Source organism: Globicephala melas, chromosome 3, assembly GCF_963455315.2.
Source record: "Globicephala melas chromosome 3, mGloMel1.2, whole genome shotgun sequence".
Taxonomy (NCBI): domain Eukaryota; kingdom Metazoa; phylum Chordata; class Mammalia; order Artiodactyla; family Delphinidae; genus Globicephala; species Globicephala melas.
Window position 1 is genome coordinate 11,770,687 of NC_083316.1, and position 23,873 is coordinate 11,794,559.

At 42.9% G+C, this 23,873-nt stretch overlaps 1 protein-coding gene across 10 annotated transcripts in view; it reads left to right on the forward strand.

The window, feature by feature from the left end:
• The window catches only part of TRIO (trio Rho guanine nucleotide exchange factor), a 371,525-nt gene that overhangs the window by 12,947 nt on the left and 334,705 nt on the right, over nucleotides 1–23,873 (forward strand). For 2 of the 10 annotated variants that reach the window (XM_060295668.1, XM_060295666.1), the window contains one exon: nucleotides 1,125–1,195. The exons of the other annotated variants lie outside the window; for them this stretch is intronic. The gene's annotated coding sequence lies outside the window, so the exon portion shown is untranslated. The remainder of the gene's footprint in view (nucleotides 1–1,124; nucleotides 1,196–23,873) is intronic. 10 annotated transcript variants of the gene reach the window in all.

Below are 23,873 nucleotides of genomic sequence, written 5' to 3' on the forward strand. Positions count from 1 at the left end.
GATCGATTTCTAATAAGTATGGTTTATAAAGCTGACACCTGTTGTGGGAAAAACACTTTATCATCTTCATTTCCATATACTAATTGCTGGAAGAGAGGAGGAAAAAGGAAAGTGTTGAGATAATAAGAATGAATGAGGAGACGTGAGGGATGGTCTGGGACCAGGTGTGTGTTAGGACCAGGATGGAGCAGTGGTGGTCCTTTCACAGGAACCCATCACATGCTCCGAGTAGGGGGAGGAGCTGAGTCCCTCTGGAGTAAGTCATGAGTCACGACTTGGGAGACCTGCTTGCTGCCCTTCATTGACCAAATGTTTCTTCCCGGAAATCACCTGCAGTAAATTTCATGCCGCTGTGTAGTGTCTGCTGTAGCGCGGGGTTTCTGGGACGTGTGTGTGTGCACTCGGTTCCAGAAACCGTAGACCACTGGGTGCAGATCTTTCTTATGGTACAGGCAAAGTGAATATTGGCTGTTCAGTGTTTTGCTCCATTAAATGATGACATAGAACATGGGCCCTTGATTTGGGGAGACAGTCTCGATTTCGTATATTGTGTTCTGTATTTTCTGTGACTGTCCTCATGCTTGTCAGAGTGTGCTGTGGAATATTTAGCCTCTGGACCTCTACAGGCCCTTCCTACAACTAGACATTTTAGCAAGAAGAATCATAATTTGCTTATTAATGTTTTAAGGGTGAAAGCCTTTTGATTTAGAAAACTTGGGGAGTAAAAGGTCATGATTGCTAATTGGTCAAGCATTCTGGGGAAGGACGTGGGTGCTGAAGACGGTCTGGAATTAGCTAGTGGTGATGCTTGCACACATTGTGAATAAACTAAACCCCACTGAATGATAGCACTTTAAAAGGGAAAATTTTATAGTATGTGAGTTACATAGCAATAAAAAAACGTTATGGCTAAATGGGCAATATTTCAGATTCTTGAACAGCTTCATTTATTGTGTGCTTAAGCCACCAGCTGTTTAATTTTCATAGCCGTCTGCAAGGTAGGCAGTGACATCCAGTTTTATACCTGAGGGAGGGGACTTAGCGAGGGCTTTTAACTTCCTGTAGGTTAGTAGCTAGTAGGGGTGGCCAGGAGGATGCTGAGCGCGGTGTTTGTTCTCCCCCAGGTGGGTGTCCCCGGTGGAAAGCAGATGCCTGCGGATGGTTTCTCCCGCTGCGCCATGCGTATCACACTGAGGTATGTGACACCATCCAGGGAGCTTTCTATGTCCCTTTTTTTGGTGTCAGGGAGAGGAAAAATAAGTCACTCCTCTTTGAAGGAGGGCGTTGTGGATAAGATTTGGTTGGGCTCCAGTTGTGATTTGATGGTACCTTTGGTAATTTCTTAGAAAGCGTTGGATTAACTGTCCCGTTGAAAATTTCAGGGAGTCTCAGTCAAAAAGAAAAGGACGGACTTTGCTTCCCAGTAAGTGGTGTATTTGGGGACAGAGAAGGGCACACCTGAAGTGGTTCAAGCCGGTGATACTTAGTCTCCCTCGTAGCATCCTGGGGGAGTTGAAGGGAGAGGAGCTCGGCGCTCTGCTCCTGCTGAGCATGGCCTGGACATTAACAGTTGCACCCAGTGTCCTCCTGCTCCTGTGAGCTCTGTATTTTTTTGTTTTGCGGTACGCGGGCCTCTCACTGCCGTGGCCTCTCCTGTTGCGGAGCACAGGCTCCGGACGCGCAGGCTCAGCGGCCATGGCTCAGGGGCTCAGCTGCTCCGCGGCATGTGGGATCCTCCCGGACCGGGGCACGAACCCGTGTCCCCTGCATCGGCAGGCGGACTCTCAACCACTGCGCCACCAAGGAAGCCCGAGTTCTGTATTTTTGAACATTGGAGTCAGCTCTGCTCACTCGCATACACGACCAGGAGTACGTGTTAGAACTCCAAGACTGAAACTGTATTAATTTGCATAAAATCGCATATGCTCTGTTCAAGAATTTTCATTGTGCCTGTTTTAGAATTGAGTTGATACTTCATAGAGAGTATGTTAGCGTCACTTAAAAGGAGACGTCTCAGAAGAATTTGTGTGGCTTTGAAATTACTTTTGGGCGAGGTCCCTGAAAGAAAGGAACCACTGAAGACTTTCGTTCTTTTTAGCATTTTGAAACTGTTTCTCCTGATTATATACATTAAAAACATGTAAAGCAGGTTGGGGTTTTGTCTGCTGTGTAGCATGCCTGCAAGGGGACCAGAGGTCTGGTGGAACGAGAGCCTTCCTGCTGGGTGGTGACCTTTTTATGATGTTTGGCCTGTCGTCTTTGTTTCTCAGTTTCAGATGCCCAGCTCAGAATTACTTAGCACTTGAAGTGGTTTTCATCTTCAAAGGACTTTATGGGCATTATTTAATATACATGGCACTGTGTAATGAATGAGCTGTTTATCCTTTGAGCAGTGTCAGTATGCCAGGTGCCATAAGCTGGAGAAGACAAAAATAATATTCTGTCCGGTGGGAGTTTGTATTCTAAAGAGGCAAGATGATTAGGCAGATTCTCTCTTTTGGCCTCTTTTTAAAAATGTGCTGGGGAATAATGTAGAAATTAAAATTATAAGAGGTGATCAACTAGCTCAAGTCCACCTAATTGGAATTGCTCTCAAGGTGAAAATGAAATTTGAGATGCTCTTAAAAAAGACCTAGTCTATTATCTCTCACTTATCACACATTTTTTGACATACATAGTATTTTTCCTGTTTACAGATGAGGATTTTGCTAAAGCTAGGGCAGATTCATTTATAATTCTCTTTATACCACCCCCAAATCCTGTTTTTCTTTACCTGGTGTAGGGATGTGCTTTGCAACCAAGGCTGCGTGTGAGCCACAAACGCAGTTTTCTGAGTTTCCGACTGGGTCAGTCCGTCCACCCTAGCTGGGCTGGCTGGCCTCAAGGGAAGCTTCTGGACCGCTTGCCCCGTCAGCCTCTCGAAGGCCCATCGCACACCCCACGCTGTGTCTGTGTTCTTGCCCCTGTCTGTGTGTTTGGTGTTCCGTCCTCTTCCTGGTTTTCCTATAACTGACTGTCAAGCATCACTTCCTTTAGGAAACCACCTGTCTGTCTTCTGGCCTCCCTGGCCATCAGTGTTGGCGTAGTACCTTGTGTAGACCGTGTTCTGGTTCTGGGTCTTTGGGTCGTAATTGTTTCCCGTGAGTGTGGGCTGCTGGGCCTCTGGGCCTGGGCAAGCTCCAAGGAGAGGCAAAGTAAATGCCTGTTGTGATTTATACCGGTGGTTCCTTAACCCAGACTGTATCAGAATCACCTAAAAAGTTAAAAAAAATTACAAATCTCCAGCGATTTTCATTTAGTAGTTCTAGAATAGGGCCCTAGAATCTGTATTTTGAAAAAGCCTTACTGGTAACTCAGATGCACAGCTAGGAAGAGGAACCTCTGAGTTATGCCGAGGTGCACATATTGGTTATGGGTTATGGGGCCGTGGCCAGTTTTGGTTAAGGTATGATACGTGCGATGTGCAGGACCATTTCACTTCCATGCCTAGAGGGAATGGAGAACGTGAATGTGGTCCGTTTATGACGGGACATCCTTCCTGAAGGAGAAGACTCTGGCTCATTGAGGAGCTCGCTGACCAGTCTGGTTTTCTGTTGTGTGAACAGACTGAGTGCACAATTGGCCCACCAAACTTGCATTTGTAGTCACCGTGTTGCCACAGAGATGTTATGTAGTATTGAAGGAGATTAGAGAAATCACATCGTAAATTATCAGAACAGATGGCTTGTAATTTAACACTCTCCTAGCTCGTATTCTTTGTACTGGTACTTGAGAACACTTGAAAATATCTGTTCTTACTTTGTTTTTCATCTTTAAAAATGGCAGAGTTCATACCATGATTTAAAATGGAGATAATGTATGCCACACACACAGTATACAATGGCAGTGATGTAAAGTGGGGAGAATATTTAAAGTATTTTGGGAGTGGCCTCTTTACCTCTGCTTTTAGAACTCACACATGATTTGCAGCTTCTTTTTTTTTTTTTTGGTCCACTTAGAGATTTCATACTCTCCCTTATTATTTTGATAGCACTAGTCAGGGCTAATTTTTATCTCCTGGCTTGACAGTAAAAGTAATATCACAAGATCGTATAGATTCAGGCAACATACTCACTTTCAAGGTGTTTTATATGTGATCAACAATGTAAAGGGTATTTTCCATAAGAGGACCTTTTTCCTGTTCTAATCTATGGACTGATGTGCAACACTTAAAGACTGCATCCCTCATCAAGAACAGTTATTCTTTGTCTCTTGCAGGGAACTGCAGCTTCACTGGAGTTCTGGAGTATGCACATGCGTATGCCCCCCCCCCCACACGCTTGTAATTTACATCGTGTACGTGATCAGAGTGGATACATGTCTAAACCACTTCAAATTAGGAAATGACAGTCCTATTAGTGTAATTTAAAAATTCAGTAAAGCTTACTTTGATTTTTACGTACTTGTAGTTACACAAGAACATAATTTTTAGATACTCTTTTTAATTCTCACATTCCTAAAGTATTCAGGAGTCTTCACAGGCTATGCCTACATACATTTTCATGAGTCTCCTTTCTCATTTGCTGTATGTTAACAGTGATTGGCAAAAAAAATTAAGTAAGTTTTCTAGTCCCCAGACCATTCCTGACTTGCTTATATGTCAATGTGTGTTTTAAGCTGAGTCCAGACATTAACAGTACAGGGCACTTCTCTTTGAATCTTTCTCTGCCTGTGTAAGTACTTTTTATGAGCCTGTGCTGCTCGTACCAGTGATGGTTTCTGATGCTACTCAGCGGTGGAACAGGTAGGTCAGTTGTGAACCCAGCACTGTTGGATGTAGTAATTCCTTTAGGATGAATCATTCAGGTGACGTAAGTGTATTGACACCTCTGTGTCAGTGCTAGGGAAAAAAAAAACTTGTTAATTATATCGAAAAGCATCTGAAAAATAATCTTATCGGAGGCCTCAGAGCCGTTACAGGAGTGAGGTGGGAAATGTGGGATTAAACCCTAATTTCCTTTTTTTTAAATGCCCTAATATTTATTTATTTATTTATTTAACAACTTTATTGGAGTATAATTGCTTTACAATGGTGTGTGTGTTTCTGCTGTATAACAAAGTGAATCAGCTATACATAAACATATATCCCCATATCTCCTCCCTCTGGCGTCTCCCTCCCACCCTCCCTATCCCACCCCTCTAGGTGGTCACAAAAGACCGAGTTGATCTCTCTGTGCTGTGTGGTGGCTTCCCACTAGCTATCTATTTTACAGTTGGTAGTGTATATATGTCCATGCCACTCTCTCACTTTGTCCCAGCTTCCCCTTCCTCATGTCCTCAAGTCCATTCTCTACGTCTGCATCTTTATTCCTGTCCTGCCCCTGGGTTCTTCAGAACCTTTTTAAAATTTTTTTAGATTTCATATATATGTGTTAGAATACGGTATTTGTTTTTCTCTTTCTGACTTACTTCACTCTGTATGACAGTCTCTAGGTCCATCCACCTCACTGCAAATAACTCCATTTCGTTCTTTTTATGGCTGAGTAATATTCCATTGTATATATGTGCCACATCTTCTTTATCCATTCATCTGTCAGTGGACACTTAGGTTTCTTCCATGTCCCGGCTACTGTAAATAGAGCTGCAGTGAACATTGTGGTACATGACTCTTTTTGAATTGTGGTTTTCTCAGGGTATATGCCCAGTAGCGGGATTGCTGGGTCATATGGTAGTTCTATTTTTAGTTTTTTAAGGAATCTCCATACTGTTCTCCATAGTGGCTGTATCAATTTACATTCCCACAGTGCAAGAGGGTTCCCTTCTCTCCATACCCTCTCGAGCATTTACTGTTTGTAGATTTTTTGATGATGGCCATCCTGACCGGTATGAATGACACCTCATTGTAGTTTTGATTTGCATTTCTCTAATGATTAGTGATGTTGAGCATGGTTAGTGATGTTGAGCATCCTTTCATGTGTTTGTTGGCAATCTGAATATCTTCTTTGGAGAAATGTCTACTTAGGTCTTTTGTCCATTTTTGGATTGGGTTGTTTGTTGTTTTGATATTGAGCTGCATGAGCTGCCTGTGTATTGTGGAGATTAATCCTTTGGCAGTTGCTTCATTTGCAAATATTTTCTCCCATTCTAAGGGTTGTCATTGGATTTTGTTTATGGTTTTCTTTGCTGTCCAAAAGCTTTTAAGTTTCATTAGATCCCATTTTTAAAGTTTTGTTTTTAGTCCCATTTCTCTAGGAGGTGGGTCAAAAAGGATCTTTCTGTGATGTATGTCATAGAGCGTTCTGCCTATGTTTTCCTCTAAGGGTTTTATAGTGTCTGGCCTTATATTTAGGTCTTTAATCCATTTTGAGTTTATTTTTGTGTATGGTGTTAGGGAGTGTTCTAATTTCATTCTGTTACATATAGTTGTCCAGTTTTCCCAGCACCACTTACTGAAGAAGCTGTCTTTTCACCATTGTATGTTCTTGCCTCCTTTATCAAAGATAAGGTGACCATATGTGCATGGGTTTATTTCTGGACTTTCTATCCTGTTCCATTGATCAATATTTCTGTTTTTGTGCCAGTACCATACTGTCTTGATTACTGTAGTTTTGTAGTAGAGTCTGAAGTCGGGAGCCTGATTCCTCCAGCTCCATTTTTCTTTCTCAGGATTGCTTTGGCTATGCGGGGTCTTTTGTGTTTCCATACAAACTGTGAATTTTTTCTTCTAATTTTGTGAAAAATGCCGTTGGTAGTTTGATAAGGATTGCATTGAATCTGTAGATTGCTTTGGGTAGTTTACTCATTTTCACAATGTTGATTCTTCCAATCCAAGAACACGGTATTTCTCTCCATCTGTTTGTATCATCTTTAATTTCTTTCATCAGTGTCCTATAGTTTTCTGCATACAGGTCTTTTTTCTCCTTAGGTAGGTTTATTCCTAGGTATTTTTTTCTTTTTGTTGCAGTGGTAAATGGGAGTGTTTCCTTAATTTCCCTTTCCGATTTTTCATCATTAGTGTATAGGAATACAGGAGATTTCTGTGCATTGATTTTATATCTTGCTACTTTACCAAATTCATTGATTAGCTCTAGCAGTTTTCTGGTAGCATCTTTAGGATTCTCTATGTATAGTATCATGTCATCTGCAAACAGTGACAGTTTTACTTCCTTTTTTCCCATTTGGATTCCTTTTATTTCTTTTCCTTCTCTGATTGCTGTGGCTAAAATTTCCAAAACTATGTTGAATAATAGTGGTGAGAGTGGACAACCTTGTCTTGTTCTTGATCTTAGAGGAAATGGTTTTAGTTTTTCACCATTGAGAACAATGTTGGCTGTGGGTTTGTCATATATGGCCTTTATTATGTTGGGGTAAGTTCCCTCTATGCCCACTTTCTGGAGGGTTTTTATCATAAATGGGTGTTGAATTTTGTCGAAAGCTTTTTCTGCATCTGCTGAGATAATCATATGGTTTTTATCCTTCAGTTTGTTAATATGGTGTATCTCATTGATTGATTTGTGTATATTGAAGAATTTTTGCATTGCTAGGAAAAACCCCACTTGATCATGGTGTATGATCCTTTTAATGTGCTGTTGGATTCTGTTTGCTAGTATTTTGTTGAGGATTTTTGTGTCTGTGTTTATCAGTGATATTGGCCTGTAGTTCTTTGTGATATCTTTGGTTTTGGTATCAGCGTGATGGTGGCGTCATAGAATGAGTTTGGGAGTGTTCCTCCCTCTGTTACATTTTGGAAGAGTTTGAGAAGAATGGGTGTTAGCTCTTCTCTAATTGTTTGATAGAATTCGCTGTGAAGTCATCTGGTCCTGGGCTTTTGTTTGTTGGAAGATTTTTAATCACAGTCTCAATTTCCGTGCTTGTGATTGGTTTGTTTATACTTTCTATTTCTTCCTGGTTCAGTCTCAGAAGGTCTTGCTTTCCTAAGAATTTGTCCATTTCTTCCAGGTTGTCCATTTTATTGGCATATAGTTGCTTGTCGTAATCTTTCATGATCCTTTGTATTTCTGCAGTGTCATTTGTTACTTCTCCTTTTTCATTTCTAATTCTATTGATATGTGTCTTCTCCCTTTTTTTCTTGATGAGTCTGGCTAATGGTTTATCAATTTTGTTTATCTTCTCAACGAACCAGCTTTTAGTTTTATTGATCTATGCTGTTGTTTCCTTCATTTCTTTTTCATATATTTCTAATCTGATCTTTATGATTTCTTTCTTTCTGCTAACTTTGGGGGCTTTTTGTTCTTCTTTCTCTAACTGCTTTAGGTGTAAGGTTAGGTTGTTTATTTGAGATGTTTCTTGTTTCTTGAGGTAGGATTGTATTGCTATAAACTTCCCTCTTAGAACTGCTTTTGCTACATCCCCATAGGTTTTGGGTGGTCGTGTTTTCATTGTCATTTGTTTCTAGGTATTTTTTGATTTCCTCTTTGATTTCTTCAGTGATTTCTTGGTTATTTAGTAGTGTATTGTTTAGCCTCCATGTGTTTTTTTCACAGATATTTTCCTGTAATTGATATCTAGTCTCATAGCGTTGTGGTCAGAAAAGATACTTGATACAATTTCAGTTTTCTTAAATTTACCAAGGTTTTTTTTGTGACCCAAGATATGATCTATCCTGGAGAATGTTCCATGAGCACTTGAGAAGAAAGTGTATTCTGTTGTTTTTGGATGGAATGTCCTATAAATATTAATTAAGTCCATCTTGTTAAATATGTCACTTAAAGCTTGTGTTTCCTTATTTATTTTCATTTTGGATGATCTGTCCTTTGGTGAAGGTGGGGTGTTAAAAGTCCCTTAGTATGATTGTGTTACTGTCGGTTTCCCCTTTTATGGCTGTTAGTATTTGCCTTATGTATTGAGGTGCTCCTATGTTAGGTGCATTCATATTTACAATTGTTATATCTTTTTGGATTGATCCCTTGATCATTATGTAGTGTCCTTCTTTGTCTCTTGTAATAGTCTTTATTTTAAAGCCTATTTTGTCTGATATGAGAATTGCTACTCCAGCTTTTTTTAAATTTCCATTTGCATGGAATATCTTTTTCCATCCCCTCACTTTCAGTCTGTATGTGTCCCTAGGTCTGAAGTGGTTCTCTTGTAGACAGCATATATACTGTGAGTCTTGTTTTTGTATCCATTCAGCCAGTCTGTGTCTTTTGTTTGGGGTGTTTAATCCATTAACATTTAAGGTAGTTATCGGTATATGTGTTCCTGTTATCATTTTCTTAATTGTTTTGGGTTTATTATTGTAGGTGTTTTCCTTCTCTTGTGTTTCCTGCCTATAGAAGTTTCTTTAGCATTTGTTGTAAAGCTGGTTTGGTGGTGCGGAATTCTCTTAGCTTTTGCTTGTCTGTAAAGGGTTTAATTTCTCTGTTGAATCTGAATGAGATCCTTGCTGTGTAGAGTAAACTTGGTTGTAAGTTTTTCTCTTTCATCACTTTAAATATGTCCTGCCACTCCCTTCTGGCCTGTAGAGTTTCTGCTGAAAGATCAGCTGTCAAGTTTATGGGGATTCCCTTGTATGTTATTTGTTGCTTTTACCTTGCTGCTTTTAATATTTTTTCTTTATATTTCATTTTTGATAGTTTGATTAATAGATGTCTTGGAATGTTTCTCCTTGGATTTATCCTGTATGGGACTCTGCGCTTCTTGGACTTGATTATTTCCTTTCCCTTATTAGGGCAAGTTTTCAAGTATAATCTCTTCAAATACTTTCTCAGTCCCTTTCTTTTTCTCTTCTTCTTCTGAGACCCCTATAATTCGAATGTTGGTATGTTTAATGTTGTCCCAGAGGTCTCTGAGACTGTCCTCAATTCTTTTCATTCCTTTTTCTTTATTCTGCTCTGCAATAGTTATTTCCACTATTTTATCTTCCAGGTCACTTATCCGTTCCTCTTCCTCAGTTATTCTGCTATTGATTCTTTCTAGAGAACTTTTAATTTCATTTATTGTGCTGTACATCATTGTTTGTTTGCTCTTTAGTTCTTCTAAGTCCTTGTTAAATGCTTCTTGCATTTTCTCCATTCTAATTCCAAGATTTTGCATCATCTTTACTCTCATTACTCTGAATTCTTTCTCAGGCAGACTGCCTATTTCCTGTTCATTTGTTTGGTCTGGTGGGTTTTTAACCTTGCTACTTCATCTGCTGTGTAATTCTCTGTCTTCTCATTTTGCTTCTCTTACTGTGTTTGGGGTCTCCTTTTCACAAGCTGCAGGTTCATAGTTTCCATTGTTTTTGGTGTCTGCCCCCAGTGGGTAAGGTTGGTTTAGTGGGTTGTATAGGCTTCCTGGTGGAGGGGACTGGTGCCTGTGTTCTGGTGGATGAGGCTGGATCTTGTCCTTCTGGTGGTAGGACCGTGTCTTGTGGTGTGTTTTGGGGTGTCTGTGACGTTATTATGATTTTAGGCAGCCTCTCTGCTAATGCGTGGGGTTGTGTTCCTGTCTTCCTAGTTGTTCGGCATGGGGTGTCCAGCACTGTAGCTTGCTGGTCCTTGAGTGGAGCTGGGTCTTTGTGTTGAGGTGGAGATCTGTGAGAAAGCTTTCGCCGTTTGATATTACATGGAGCTGGGAGGTCTCTGGTGGACCTGTGTCCTGAACTTGGCTCTCCCACCTCAGAGGGTCAGGCCTGACACCCGGCCGGAGCACCAAGACCCTGTGAGCCACAGGGCTCAGAAGAAAAGGGAGAAAAAAAAAGAAAGAAAGAAAGAAGGAAAAGTAAAATAAAATAAAATAGGATAAAATAAAATAATTATAATAAAAAATATATTATTAAAAATAAACAAAATTAAAAGAAAGAAAGAAGAGACCAACCAAACCAAAAAACAAATCCACCAATGAAAACAAGTGCCATAAACTATACTAAAAAAACAAAAGAAAAACGGACAGACAGAACCCTAGGAGAAATGGTAAAATCAAAGCTATACAGACAGAATCACACAAAGAAGCGTGCACATGCACACTCCAAAAGGAGAAAAAGGAAAAATATATATGTATAAAAAAAAGGAAGAGAGCAACCAAATCAATAAACAAATCTACCATTGATGATAAGCTCTAAATGCTAAAATAAGATAAACATAAAACCAGAAACGAAGCAAACCCCAAGTCTACAGTTGCTCCCAAAGTCCACCGCCTCAATTTTGGGATGATTCGTTGTCTGTTCAGGTATTCCAGAGATGCAGGTACATCAAGTTGATTGTGGAGATTTCATCTGCTTCTCCTGAGGCTGCTGGGAGAGATTTCCCTTTCTCTGTTCGCACAGCTCCTGGGGTTCAGCTTTGGATTTGGACCTGGCTCTGCGTGTCGGTCGCCTGAGGGTGTCTGTTCTTCACCCAGACAGGACGAGGTTAAAGGAGCAGCTGATTCTGGGGCTCTGGCTCACTCAGGCCAGGCGGAGGGAGGGGCACGGAGTGCGGCGACAGAGGCTGGCGTGACGTTGCACCAGCCTGAGGCGCCGTGCGTTCTCCTGGGGAAGTTGTCCCTGGATCCCGGGAACCCGGCAGTGGCGGGCTGCACAGGCTCCCCGGAAGGGGGGTGTGGAGAGTGACCTGTGCTCGCACACAGGCTTCTTGGTGGCGGCAGCAGCAGCCTTAGCGTCTCCTGCCCGTCTCTGGGGTCCGCGCTGATAGCCGCGGCTCGCGCCCGTCTCTGGAGCTCATTTAGGCGGTGCTCTGAATCCCCTCTCCTCGTGCACCTGAAACAGTGGTCTCTTGCCTCTTCGGCAGGTACAGACTATTTCCCGGACTCCCTCCCGGCTAGCCGTGGTGCGCTAACCCCCTGCAGGCTGTGTTCACGCCGCCAACCTCAGTCCTCTCCCGGCGCTCCGACCGAAGCCCGAGCCTCAGCTCCCAGCCCCGCCCGCCCCGGCGGGTGAGCAGACAGGCCTCTCGGGCTGGTGAGTGCCGGTCGGCACCGATCCTCTGTGCGGGAATCTCCCCGCTTTGCCCTCCCCACCCCTGTTGCTGTGCTCTCCTCCGTGGCTCCGAAGCTTCCCCCCTCAGCCACCCGCAGTCTCTGCCCGCGAAGGGGCTTCCTAGTGTGTGGAAACCTTTCCTCCTTCACGGCTCCCTCCCACTGGTGCGGGTCCCGTCCCTATCCTTTTGTCTCTGTTTCTTTTTTCTTTTCTGCTGCCCAGGTACGTGGGGAGTTTCCTGCCTTTTGGGAGGTCTGAGGTCTTCTGCCAGCCTTCAGTAGGTGTTCTGTAGGAGTTGTTCCACGTGTAGATGTATTTCTGGTGTATCTGTGGGGAGGAAGGTGGTCTCCATGTCTTGACTTCTCCGCCATCTTGAAGCTATCTCTGTCCTAGCCCTAATTCCTTATTAGGCATGGCACACCACTCAGCAAGGTTGGCTCAACCTCCTGGGAACCGTCCTCTGCCAGTCTATTGGCACTGGCTTGAATGAATCGGGGTGAATTTGCCCAATTATTGAAATGGATGGCTTGAGGGCAGGTTATTTGGCTTGTAAACCGACCTGTCATGGTAATGAGGCATAACGAATGGTAGAATTTGCCCAGGATCCAATTTACATCAAGGGCAGAAAGGCTCCTGCTGCCTTAGCCCAGGATCTTGTTTTCCTGAGATTGCTTCAGGAAGATTTGGACAATGACCTCCCAGCCAGTGGGATTTGGAGAGTCACTGGGTAGCTTTCCATACACTTACTTCTTTCGTAGGGAAAGCTAATCTTTTCCCTTCGATCAGAGTTGGAATGAATCCTGTTTTGTTCCTCTCAGCAAACCCACTGGCGTTGATGTGCTTGTCTTTTTCCTCTTATAAGCCTCTAAACTCATTCCCTTGTTTGTTGGTTATGTCTGGAGGAAGAGTTTCCTCATTGCAGTGTCTGCATGTTTAGCTCAAATTCAGCCCTTTACACATAGTGTCCTGAAGTGTCACTGTCATTTTGCCTACTGAGTTGCTGGTTAGGAACACTAAGGGCACGTGTGGCCCCCGGAACCACGGGCAGCAGGACAGGTTGGCCCTTTCCAGTTGGCCCCTGGGTGTGCAGTGGCCGTGGAGCTCGCCGCCTCTCAGTGAAGGAAGGATGCTCTCAAGGAAAACGAATGAATGCAAGCAGCCCTTACCCGTTACTCCCACCCTTAAACTTCCCAGTAGCTGTATGTTACTTTATTTTTCCTGGTGACCGTCTGTCTTTCTTTCCAGGGCTCTGTGTCTCTGTGTGTCCTTCAGAGGGACTTTCCTCTCTGTAGGGGAGTGACTCACCCAGAGGTCATTCTCACAGCCTCAGCCCTCCCCCCGAGCAGAGCCCCATCTGCTCAGAAGTAAGCTCTTCAGAAAGGCCCCTGAACCCTATAAATAGCTGTCACCAGTGCCCTCATTCAGAGCTATGTGAACTCCCACCCGTGTATCATTCTGAACCCTGGGTTCACCATCCATTCTGGGTTTTATAGCTTCCAGAGGAGGTCAGGTCAGCTAGAAGGGGATGGATGGTGGCCACCAGGGGCACATGCCCTGATTCCAGACCTATTGAAATAACGAATGCTTTTCTTCACTAAATGGACTCTTTTATCTTTCTTTTCTAATCCCTGTTTCTCTCAGTTCTTCCTTTTTCCTGCATTCCTCTTTTGTCTCTCCTCTGACTGCTTAAGAATGGCAGTGCCCTCCCTGCCATTGCTGGACTCGGCTGGAGGCAGTCAGAGACTTTGATTTCTGGGGCAGGAGTTTAGGGGGTGCTCCCTGTGGAGAGTGTAGATGACACACTGGCACTAAGTGCAGTCTTAAATGGGGAGGGAAGCGCTGCCCACGGAGCCCCGGCCCTGTCCCCAGGCCCCTCACGTCCACGTCACCTTCTGTGTGTCCCCTCCTGTCTCCTGTGTGCCTCTTCACTTGGCAGGCCCTTGACTCTGAACCTCTTTCTACTTGACGCCTCTTTAACCACAGTTTCATGTAATGTAAAATTTGCATTTTATGATGATTTTTGCTAAACTTGGTTTAGCAAATAAGCCCAACAGTTCTTATTTTGGGGTAATTTGATTCCTTCCCCTAAACTATGGTATTATTATTCATCGTAATTCCGTTTGACTCAGTCACCCCAGCATCACGTAATTTCTTCCTGATGTTTTATTTTCTAAGCCATCATTCACATCGAGGCTGAACCTCACTCGTGTTTGTATCCCCAGTACCCAGCACACAGTCGGTGCTTACTAACTGTCGGCTGGAGGAATGAGCAAGTGCCCGCACATCCCCATGTCTGAGGGCAGGAGGCAGATGTGGGCTAGAGGCCCAGACACGTTTATGGTATAACGACCTCCCCCGTAGAAGATTGTGAGAGGAAGGGAGCCAGCTGGTCTTGAAGCCGGGGCGTGCGTGTGCGAGTGGACACGGGCTAGGCGGCAGCGGAGAAGGACGGGGGTAGTAGAAGCAGCATCCCCTTTCCTTGTGTGGCTGTGTGCATGTCGCTGCTACTCATCTGCTTGCTGTTGTTACTGACGAGAGTTAGCTGCTTCTCAAGACCCACGCCTCTCGCACTTGGACTTGTCTCCTGGGCAGTCACCGTCTCTACCTAGACTGGCCAAGCTCACCCTAATCCATGTTTGCTGGCCGATTGATTACTAGGTTTGATCAGCTGCAGAGGAGAGTGAAGAAGCATCTTTTCTCAAGGTTTCCTTTCAGATTTAAGATCTAGTTGCCTCTGAATGTTTTCATTTCAATGAGTGGATTTCCCAGTGAGTAGACTGGAAAGGTCGCGTTGGGGAATGATAGTGCTGGTAACATTTTCTAAGCTCTTGGGAATGTTTTCATAGGAGAGCTTTCCGTAAGCCGGTTAAGAATGTTTTAGGTCCTTCTCGATCTTCCCTTTTGCATACTTCGCTACCATTTCTGGAACTTCCCCTCCCATCCCTTTTAAGGCTTTAGTTACATGAATCTGAAAACAGGCCACAGGGCCTTTTAAAATTATATACATCAATATGAGGCCAACCCAGTTTTTCATAAATAGGTCAAGATGTTTCTACAAAGTAGGGTTTCAAAAACACTCTATCCTTTAAAGAAAGAGGTATTTTAAGGAAAGATGACCAACGTTCAAAGCTCAGCTGTTGGCAGGGCCTGAGAATCCTGGCCACGAGAAGACGCTGATTTCTGGGGCCTGCCTTGGATGGACTGCCAGGTGCCACAGGCACTAATTACTAAGGGAGAGCCTGCTGTGGGCCAGATGTGGCGTGAGGCCCAGGCCGGGTGTGAAAGAGGAAGGCCAGCTGCAGACCTGTAAGGAGCTCTGGGTCCCGGAGAGGCAGCTTGGTTCTGAACAGGGGCCGTGAGGAACCGGCAGCCGCATTCCACCCCAGGAGGGTAGCAGAGACGGCGTGTTTTCAGTCGTGTTTTCAGTCGAAGAAGTATTCCTGCTTTACTTAACGACTGAACGTTCATGTCTTTCTCATGGAGAGAGCGACTTAAATCTCTCCCCAAAGTTCTTTTTATGGATAGTTGTGCTTTCAGTCTCTCTGTCAGAATCATCTGATAATAGTGTGATATTGGGAAGGCCTCCAAACTGTAACAAGTCAGGGAGGGGAAGAAACTATGGTGGGATTTGCAGGGTGGTTCTTCACAGTTATCTGAGAATAGATTCCCTTGAAGAACGGTAATAATTTCTGACATGATCCTTGGAAAAGTTTCTAGGACTCTGTCTTACGTTTGTAAAATTGAAAAGAAGTCTGAATAGCTGTGAAAACTGGCTGTGTTCACAGGTGGAAGCATTCACAGCATCACACCCGGGAGTATTACCCTGAAGTCAGTGAAATGCTTTACCGCGCATTTCCCGGGCCTTGTCGTCCATGAAGAGTGTATGTGCCGTGTGTTCAATTCCCCATCAGGTTTTCTGTGCTGTTAACATAGCCTCATGCAAGAGATGCACTTTAAGTTTACCCTAAGTTCCCCCGAATAGGGAGGTCCCACATAGGTGAGCTAAGTAGAGAGTCCCCACAAATATGTTATTCATCACATTTTTAACATAGCAGATTCTCCAGTGAATCTGAATATTTGGCAACAGAATGTGACGTACACAGCCTGGTATAAATCTCTTCCTTTTTCCCTTGTACTTGATTTTCAAGCAGGTTGGTTTCTAATATACTGTTTGCCTGTAGTGGAATAACTTGCTTTTGTGTTGTTTTGGGTCCTGCTTTCTAGCCCTGGAGAGTGCCTGTGTGTGCATATCTGCTCCTGATTCACGGTGCTGCCCTTCGAGCTGGCCTTCAGTTCGTTGGATTTACTTGGCCTCTTTTTCTTTCTTTTTTTTTTTTTTTGCGATACGCGGGCCTCTCACTGTCGTGGCCTCTCCCGTTGCAGAGCACAGGCTCCGGACGCGCAGGCTCAGCGGCCACGGCTCACGGGCCCAGCCGCTCCGCGGCATGTGGGATCTTCCCGGACCAGGGCACGAACCCGTGTCCCCTGCATCGGCAGGCGGACTCTCAACCACTGCGCCGCCAGGGAAGCCCTTACTTGGCCTCTTTGATATAGTGGATGGCCAGGGCTTATGAGTTCATGCTACTATTTGCAGTAGAAATGTTTAAATTCCTGTATGTCCATATTTTTCATTTTAATTACTGGTCCTGTGTTGAAAATTCATTGTTGGAAATGTCACCAAGAAACCCAGGTCTGCCTGGCATTCCTCTTCTGGGGCAGGCCATGGCCTTTGCCCCCAAGGTGGGACAAGGGAGCCTCAGAGCAGGGAGGCTTTTGCCAGTTTCCCACCCAGATCTGATAGCCAACGCTCTTGGTCACTAGGTGACCTCTGCAGCCATTGTCCTTGGGGCTACTACTTAGAGGGTTAGGGTTTTGACTCCTACAGTTTGATTTTTACTTTTTAATTAGGTTATTTGAGGTGAATGCATGGATTAAGTTTCTTGTTCTTTGTGTAGGACAGAATTAAAGGGAAATTTAAGACATCCTGGTCTGCTTTTGTTCATCACTTCTGTTGTAGTCTTAATGGGTATTAAGACTGCCTCGTTCCATTTTTCTTTTATAGATGGGAAGGTCTCCATTTTTATTTTTATGTCATATTCTTCCATACACATCTTTATTTGACAGTGTAAGTTGTATTTTTAAGGAAATATTCCCACATTGCCATGTCTTTTATTTTTGTAGGATGATGTCATTTCTGATGGTTACTAATTGGTGCGTCTGAATCTCTCTCCTTTGATTCCAGGTATTATTTATAGTGATTTTGAAAAGAGAGATTTTGTTTCAAAGGTGTAAAATTTGGGTTACTGCTCTAACTTTACCACTGAGTCCCAGGAAATAGCTTGCCCTGTTTCATAAATTCTTTATAAGTTGGCTTCTCTTGTGGGTGATAATCAAGTCTGTGATGTTCTTTGTTTTATTCAACTGGAGTGCTCGAGTTATTATCATAAAGTGCATATCAGTGAGATGCACTGTGACTTGCATTTATTGTGTGCAGTGGTGGTAATAAAATTGTCTTCTACATTTAGTTATGATTGCTCATATTGGATTCATAGTGAGTTTTTAAAGAAAGGGTCACCCACTAGTAGATTGAAATCTACTGTTGGGAAACTAAGAGTGGTAAGTACTTAATGGTATTTTAGGATTAGCTTGAAAATATCTGTAAGTTGATAGTATTGATACTTGGATCATAGGATCGTGTTGTCACCAGCTGTGGAGTGATTTGGTAATTAGACAGAGCGCTTTAGAAAGGGCTTATTATTAAGAGCAAGTGGTAGCCAGTTTTTATAGGTGAAAGAGAAAGTGGTTGAGAAAAGCAGGGTTCCAGGTGATTAAATGGAAAGCAGATGAAGCTGGGGAGAGGGAGAGGAGGAGGTAGGAGGGTGGGAAATCAGGCCATGTGTTAGGGATTTAAGGAAATGCTTTATAGAACTCATTTATATTCTTGAGGTGTGTTTTCCCTAGTTCCCTCAAACCAGAGGTTCCTGTTGTGACATGTTTTGGATTTGTTTTTTAAGTTTCATGTTAGATATATACAGTTTCTTTAGCTTTATGATATAGATAATATTTAGCTTTTTCTTTTTTAATGAAACACATTCCATGGAGAGAGTGTAGTAATTTGTATATCCTGGGGTTAGAAAGCTTTGGCTTTATTTAAAAATTTGATATATCAATACATTACTTTTAGTAATCCTTAGCTAGTCACTGAACCCTTCGCCATTCAGTTTTACCATTATTTAAAACAATCTTTAATGCTCACTTATTCATTCATGCATCACACATTTATTGAGTGCCTACTATGTGCTCAGCAGTCAGTAAAAGTAAAACCTTTCTTGGAGTCGATTTGAAGCTCTTGGGAGATAATATTATATATGTAGAAATGTGTTTTATCACTTTTTAACCATTTGCATTAAAAATATTAAAATTTAAACACTTGTTTTAACCTGATATATAATTTCAGCAGTAGCAATTTATAATAATGAGAAATTAGTTGGAATGTGACCCTTTTTCAGCATTCTAATTATTAAGTTGTACCTAGCCTTGCCCTAACATCAAAGACCATGAAGATATGTGGGGGAAGGATTGGAAATCATCACAGTCCTGGAGCAGTAAAGATAAAAAGAATGTCCAGAAGGCCCAACCGAGCCCGATTTACCCCAGAAAATAAGTTAAGTCTGACATCTGGTTTGTACTTCAGTTTGTACGACCACAGAGAAAGAACTGATTTATGTTCAGGAAAAACTGTACACACAGCAGATTATTTATACCCTTTTAAAAGAAATAAAATATTTTGTAATAGCTTGCCAAAAATATAGTGCCCATTATAAGAAAAGCCCGTTGCTAAGTCTCTCATTGGTCGCTGTAAGTAATGATACTTTTGACTAAAACTACAGGAATGCCAATCCAAATTTTTCAGCATTTTGAAAGACTCTGAAATTGCACCATTTAAGGTAATGCCGGCTAGCTAAACTTTGTAACATGTGGTCGTAGACCATAAGCTGAAGAGCCCGAGGTCAGAATTAGGCAATCTAAATTACTTGGGATAATGGAGGGCAAAGGCAGGGCTTAGCCGATAGCTGTTCCTCTGTCTGTCCTGTCTGTTTCATGACTCTGCCGAGTGCAGATACGGAGAGGTTGCTGCAGAATCATTGTTTAATAGACCAGAAGTTTATCTGAAACCTGACAAGGTTTAAGGACTAGTTCGTTGCTCTTTCCGGGTCTTTCTCAGTCTGAAACAGTCTTCCCTGGTGATAAGATTAGAAAAGAAGAAAGAAATTAGCCTGTTGCTGATTAGTAGCAAAAACGCTGGCATCAAAGCGCAGAGGGTGTGTGTTATTTCTGTTTTGTTTTGCACATACAAATGAGAAGTGTCTGTCTCTGTGATTCTTGCCCTCCTGTCGTGGTCAGCGTAAGTCTGGAGCCTTGCTTGTCCTCTGAAAATACAGCATGATGGTACAAAACCCCAGCCGTGAACACCAGCGGCTACAAGTAAAGGCTACTGCAGGAAAGTGAAACGAAGGAGCATGTCTGCTGACACTTCAGCATCACCAAGGTATAGATTCTTCATGTCCTTTGGGGAAAGATCCACTTTACAATGCTGCTGGTTTATGGGAAAACTAGCTCTAGTCACCATCAATCCATACTGGTTTAATACTCAGTGTCTGTGGTTTTTAGCAGTTTGCACTTGAGGAGTCGCATTACAGTTTGGCATATATTGCACTTTCAGGGCCTGACTTAGTTAAGGCTCTTTTGGCTGCTGTGGCAACAAAGAGAATTTATCCTAAGTGTATGGGACCCTTAGTCGGCCCGGGGGAGGGAGGTGACAAGGCGTGCCCCCCGGGGGGAGCTGCTGGGAGTTGGCACTCTGAAATAGCTGCGCTAAGTCTGTCTCTGTTTCCTGTTTCTCCCTCGGGTCTTCCTTATGTCTGTCTGTCTGTCTACCCAGCCACTTTCATAGCTTTCATAGCTTAAGAAGGGGGTGACTAGCAACTCTTGAGAAGTTGGTCAGTTACGGTCAGGGGTACACACGGCACACACAGGGCTGCCTCCTGAACCTTGGCCTGAGAAAGATTCTGCTTGGAGTTTATGTTCTCCTGGTTAAGAACCTGTTCTTCAGTGACCTTCTTAAGACATTCCCTCCAAAGGTAGAGCTCAAAAAGGCCAGGTAAGTAACACTGTGTCTGGCATAAGAGATTTTGGTCTGGAGTGAAGACCCATGAACTTGGATGGGAAAGAAATTAATTACATCTTTATTTTTCACAGCTCTCCAACTAAATACGCTATTTCTTTCAATTGTGAATGTAATGCAGTAGTTCTGGCAGCACCTGTGACTTGTGACCAGTGGACGTCGCAGATATTTTCAAATTCCGTTACGTGTGGTTACTGCAGATCTCTCAAAATTTCACTAATGCTCAGCACTGCCTCAAAATGACAGTGGTTACTAGACTGATTGCTAGATCTTGTTATTTCATGGGTAGTAAAGAAGCACATAATACTTTAAAATCTTTAGATAACTTTAAAAAAAATGATTGTTTTTCTGTGTAGTTTTCTGTATTTTATTTTATGTATTGGAAAACAGTATTCCGAGAAGAGGTCCATTAAGTTTCTCCAGGCTGCCACTAGTTAGAACTAAACTACTTCGGAAAAAATCGCGATCTGGAATTGGACCACAGTTTTCTTTTTAAGGCTGTCAGATTTCAAATGTTTTCTACAAGGAGTTTTCCAATTTCCTTCCAGTTTTCCCCACTCTACTTAGAACTCCCTTTCCACAATTTTTACTTTTCTTTTTTTTTTATCTTTTAAGGGTTAGTAATGGATTCCGATTCTTGTTTTTCCTTTGCATAAATTGTATATTCTTTGAAGATTCTAGATTATTGCAGTATTAAAATTTAGAGCTATATCGGCATAAAACTAGATCTTGGTGTGTAACCTCAAGATGTGGAAGCAAGATGTGCTTTACAAACCTACGTTTTTCTAGATTAGATGTGATGAGGCTCAGTTCACTTAAGCCTGCCCGGGCCTTCTAAATAGAACTCATTTTATCACGTTGACAATTACACAGATATTTGGGGAACTCCCCCACGTGATAACGTAGCTAGCCTCTCTCTTGTGTAGTCCACTTAGTATGAGCTCAGCATAATTTATGAGAGTCATGAAAATATATAGGACATGTAGACTCCTGTGTGCTGCGTTGCGGGAGACAAAGCTTCTGAAAGAAAGGTTCACAAAGTACCGTGTTACAGTAAAAGTGTATCTTTGCATCAGAAATACTGATATGTGATGATTTTTTGGAGGCGAATGCATTTTGGGATAATGAATATCTAGCATAGTTCTTATTTAAAAATATGTTTTACGCCACTTCTTTATAAAACAGGCCTTATAAATTCCTATTTATGCTTTCAAAGATGATTTTAAAAATTTACATTGAACCTTTCGAAAATAACTTTTTTTTTTTTTTTTTTTGCGGTATGCGGGCCTCTCACTGTTGTGGCCTCTCCCATTGCGGCGGAGCACAGGCTCCGGATGCGCAGGCTCAGCGGCCATGGCTCACGGGGCCCAGCCGCTCCGTGGCATGTGGGATCCTCCCGGACCGGGGCACGAACCCGTGTCCCCTGCATCGGCAGGCGGACTCTCAACCACTGCGCCACCAGGGAAGCCCTCGAAAATAACATTTTTACTTAATGTCAAATAAACGGAGATGGCTGAAACATTTAGTTATTCCTTAAATCATAGTCACTTGAGAACTGGGTTTTAAGTCTCATCTTTATGGCTATTGAACATTTTATGCACATATTTACAGAGTTGATACTGGTTATATGCATTTCATGAATGCAGCGGTCTTCTGAAACCCTTGACCATTAAATTTAGTTTTCACAAGAGTATTTTTAGATTAGCACGAACAGCCCATTTCCGATACTTTGTTTCTGTGTCCCACTTTCTCTGCAGTAGATTTGTCTCATGGACTCTGCCCTGAGGTTTGAGAGAGGAGGATGCTCACAATTTGACAGTAGTAACCATACAAGTACGTCCCAGGGGACAGAGGATTTATTCTAGAATCCATTTAAGTGTTGACAACAAATTAATATTCATGTATTTAAAACTTTCTTAAGTGAATTGCCACACTTACAGTTTGTTTTCAGTGGCTTATATTTCACAAGTTTAAAGGTTTCGGAGTTTAAAGATCCCATTTCTTTCGTATAATAACTGGACTATGAATATTACAGAATTTTTTTATTATGGAAAATTTCAAACACGGAGGTCTTTTTACTGCCATGCATTTCTGGCACTTGTGTGAATTTCATGTTGTCTTGGTATCTGGCTGCCCTGAAACTTGGGGCACTAAGCACTGTACCTTCCTTGACAGAGCTCCTATTCCAGGACCTAGAGATTTGGAGGGATTCCAACATTTTAAAGCATGCTGCCTCTGGTTTACTGGCAAATAGGGAATTATAAAGAATAAAAATAGAAAAGATAGCTGACAGAGGGAGAAGGAGAAAAAGAAACAGAGAGAAAGAAAGAGGGTAAGTACTGCTGGACTAAGTGGCTTCCCTCCCTGGGCTGGGACCCAGGACCCCTGGGAGAGGAAGAATTGCTCCTGTCTCTGCCGAGAACTCTTCTCCTGTCACTGAGTCAGGCACCTAGGGGTTCTTGGCCGAGTATTTTGGCTGCATGAAGGAGACTGCTTTGCATCTGCATGTAAATATAGGACTTTCTCTGGAATTGCCACAGGCCCATGGTTGCAAATTAAACAGAAAAATTCAACCCTGGCGATAGACCATGGCTTGGCTTTGTTTCTAACTCGCTGCAAGGATTTTATCCGTGTTGTCTACTATTTTACATTAATTTCGTTTATTGTGTATGTACCTTGTTTTGTTTTTAGTTTTTACAAATACCCCTACCCAATGATTTTCCTAGTTCGTGAGGTAATTCTTCATTTTCTCACTTCTTCTAACCATTTTTCTCTAAAGCTGCTTCTTTTAGGGCAGAGATTTTGTTTGGCCCTTATTGCTCTGTATTTGCCAAGCAGGAGCAGCCAGGTTGTATGTGTGGTGCTAGGACCACACAGCAAAGGCTTTCTTTTGGTGCCAGAGATCAAAAGAGAGGTCACTGTAGGTGATGGCTGTCGGCACAGGAATGCTGCCACTTAAAAGGGTAGAGAAAATGATTAAGTTCCAAGTCAAGTGAGGCACTTACTGCTCAGGTTCAACTTTAGAAGCTCTAGGTTCCTACCTTGTGCTGTGTTGTGCTTAAAAAGCTGTGTCCCTGCTAGGTGTTTAAGAGATGATGGGTGTTGCTGTCAAATGTTGATGCTTCCTTAGCGTGACATTCCTCACTGATAGACTGACCATATAATCTGTGATCTAAGCAGAGGTGCTTTTGAGCGTGAAAGAGATTATTACTGATAGTTATTCTGGAGCAGTAGGTGTGAACGGGGACTGTCCCTGTCAAACCAGGATGTATGGTCACTCGGCTTACTGACCACAGTTTTATAATTTCCATATACAGAGGACAAGAGTCATGTTAAGACAGTCATGTCTCCCAGTGGTGAGTGTTCTGTGGCTTATTCCTAACTCGGATACAGTGATGTGTGATTCGCTGGACACATAGAGGCATTGACAGCTGGCCGAGAAGAGTAGTCAGGAGAGATGATGCTGAGTCAGAGCCCCTGTCAATAGTGGTCTGTTTAAAAACAGACCTAAAGTACATTCAAAGTCCACCCCCCGCCCCAGCTCCTTGAGTGGCTGAATCGCCCCTTTTATGTGTGAGCTAAGTGGGACTGGAGCCGTGAATCAGGATTTGTCAACACTCAGGACCTGGCGCGTCCTTCCCTTCTTCACAAGAGCTCAGAAGGGGGTCTTTGTGTTCCCCCTCCCTCCCCATCACAGAAGGCGGCTTTTTAACTTCGTCCTGTTCTGGGTGAGTGAAGAGTGTTTTGGTTAGAGCCTGTCCCACGCCTGGCCAGCAACCCCAACCCCATCCC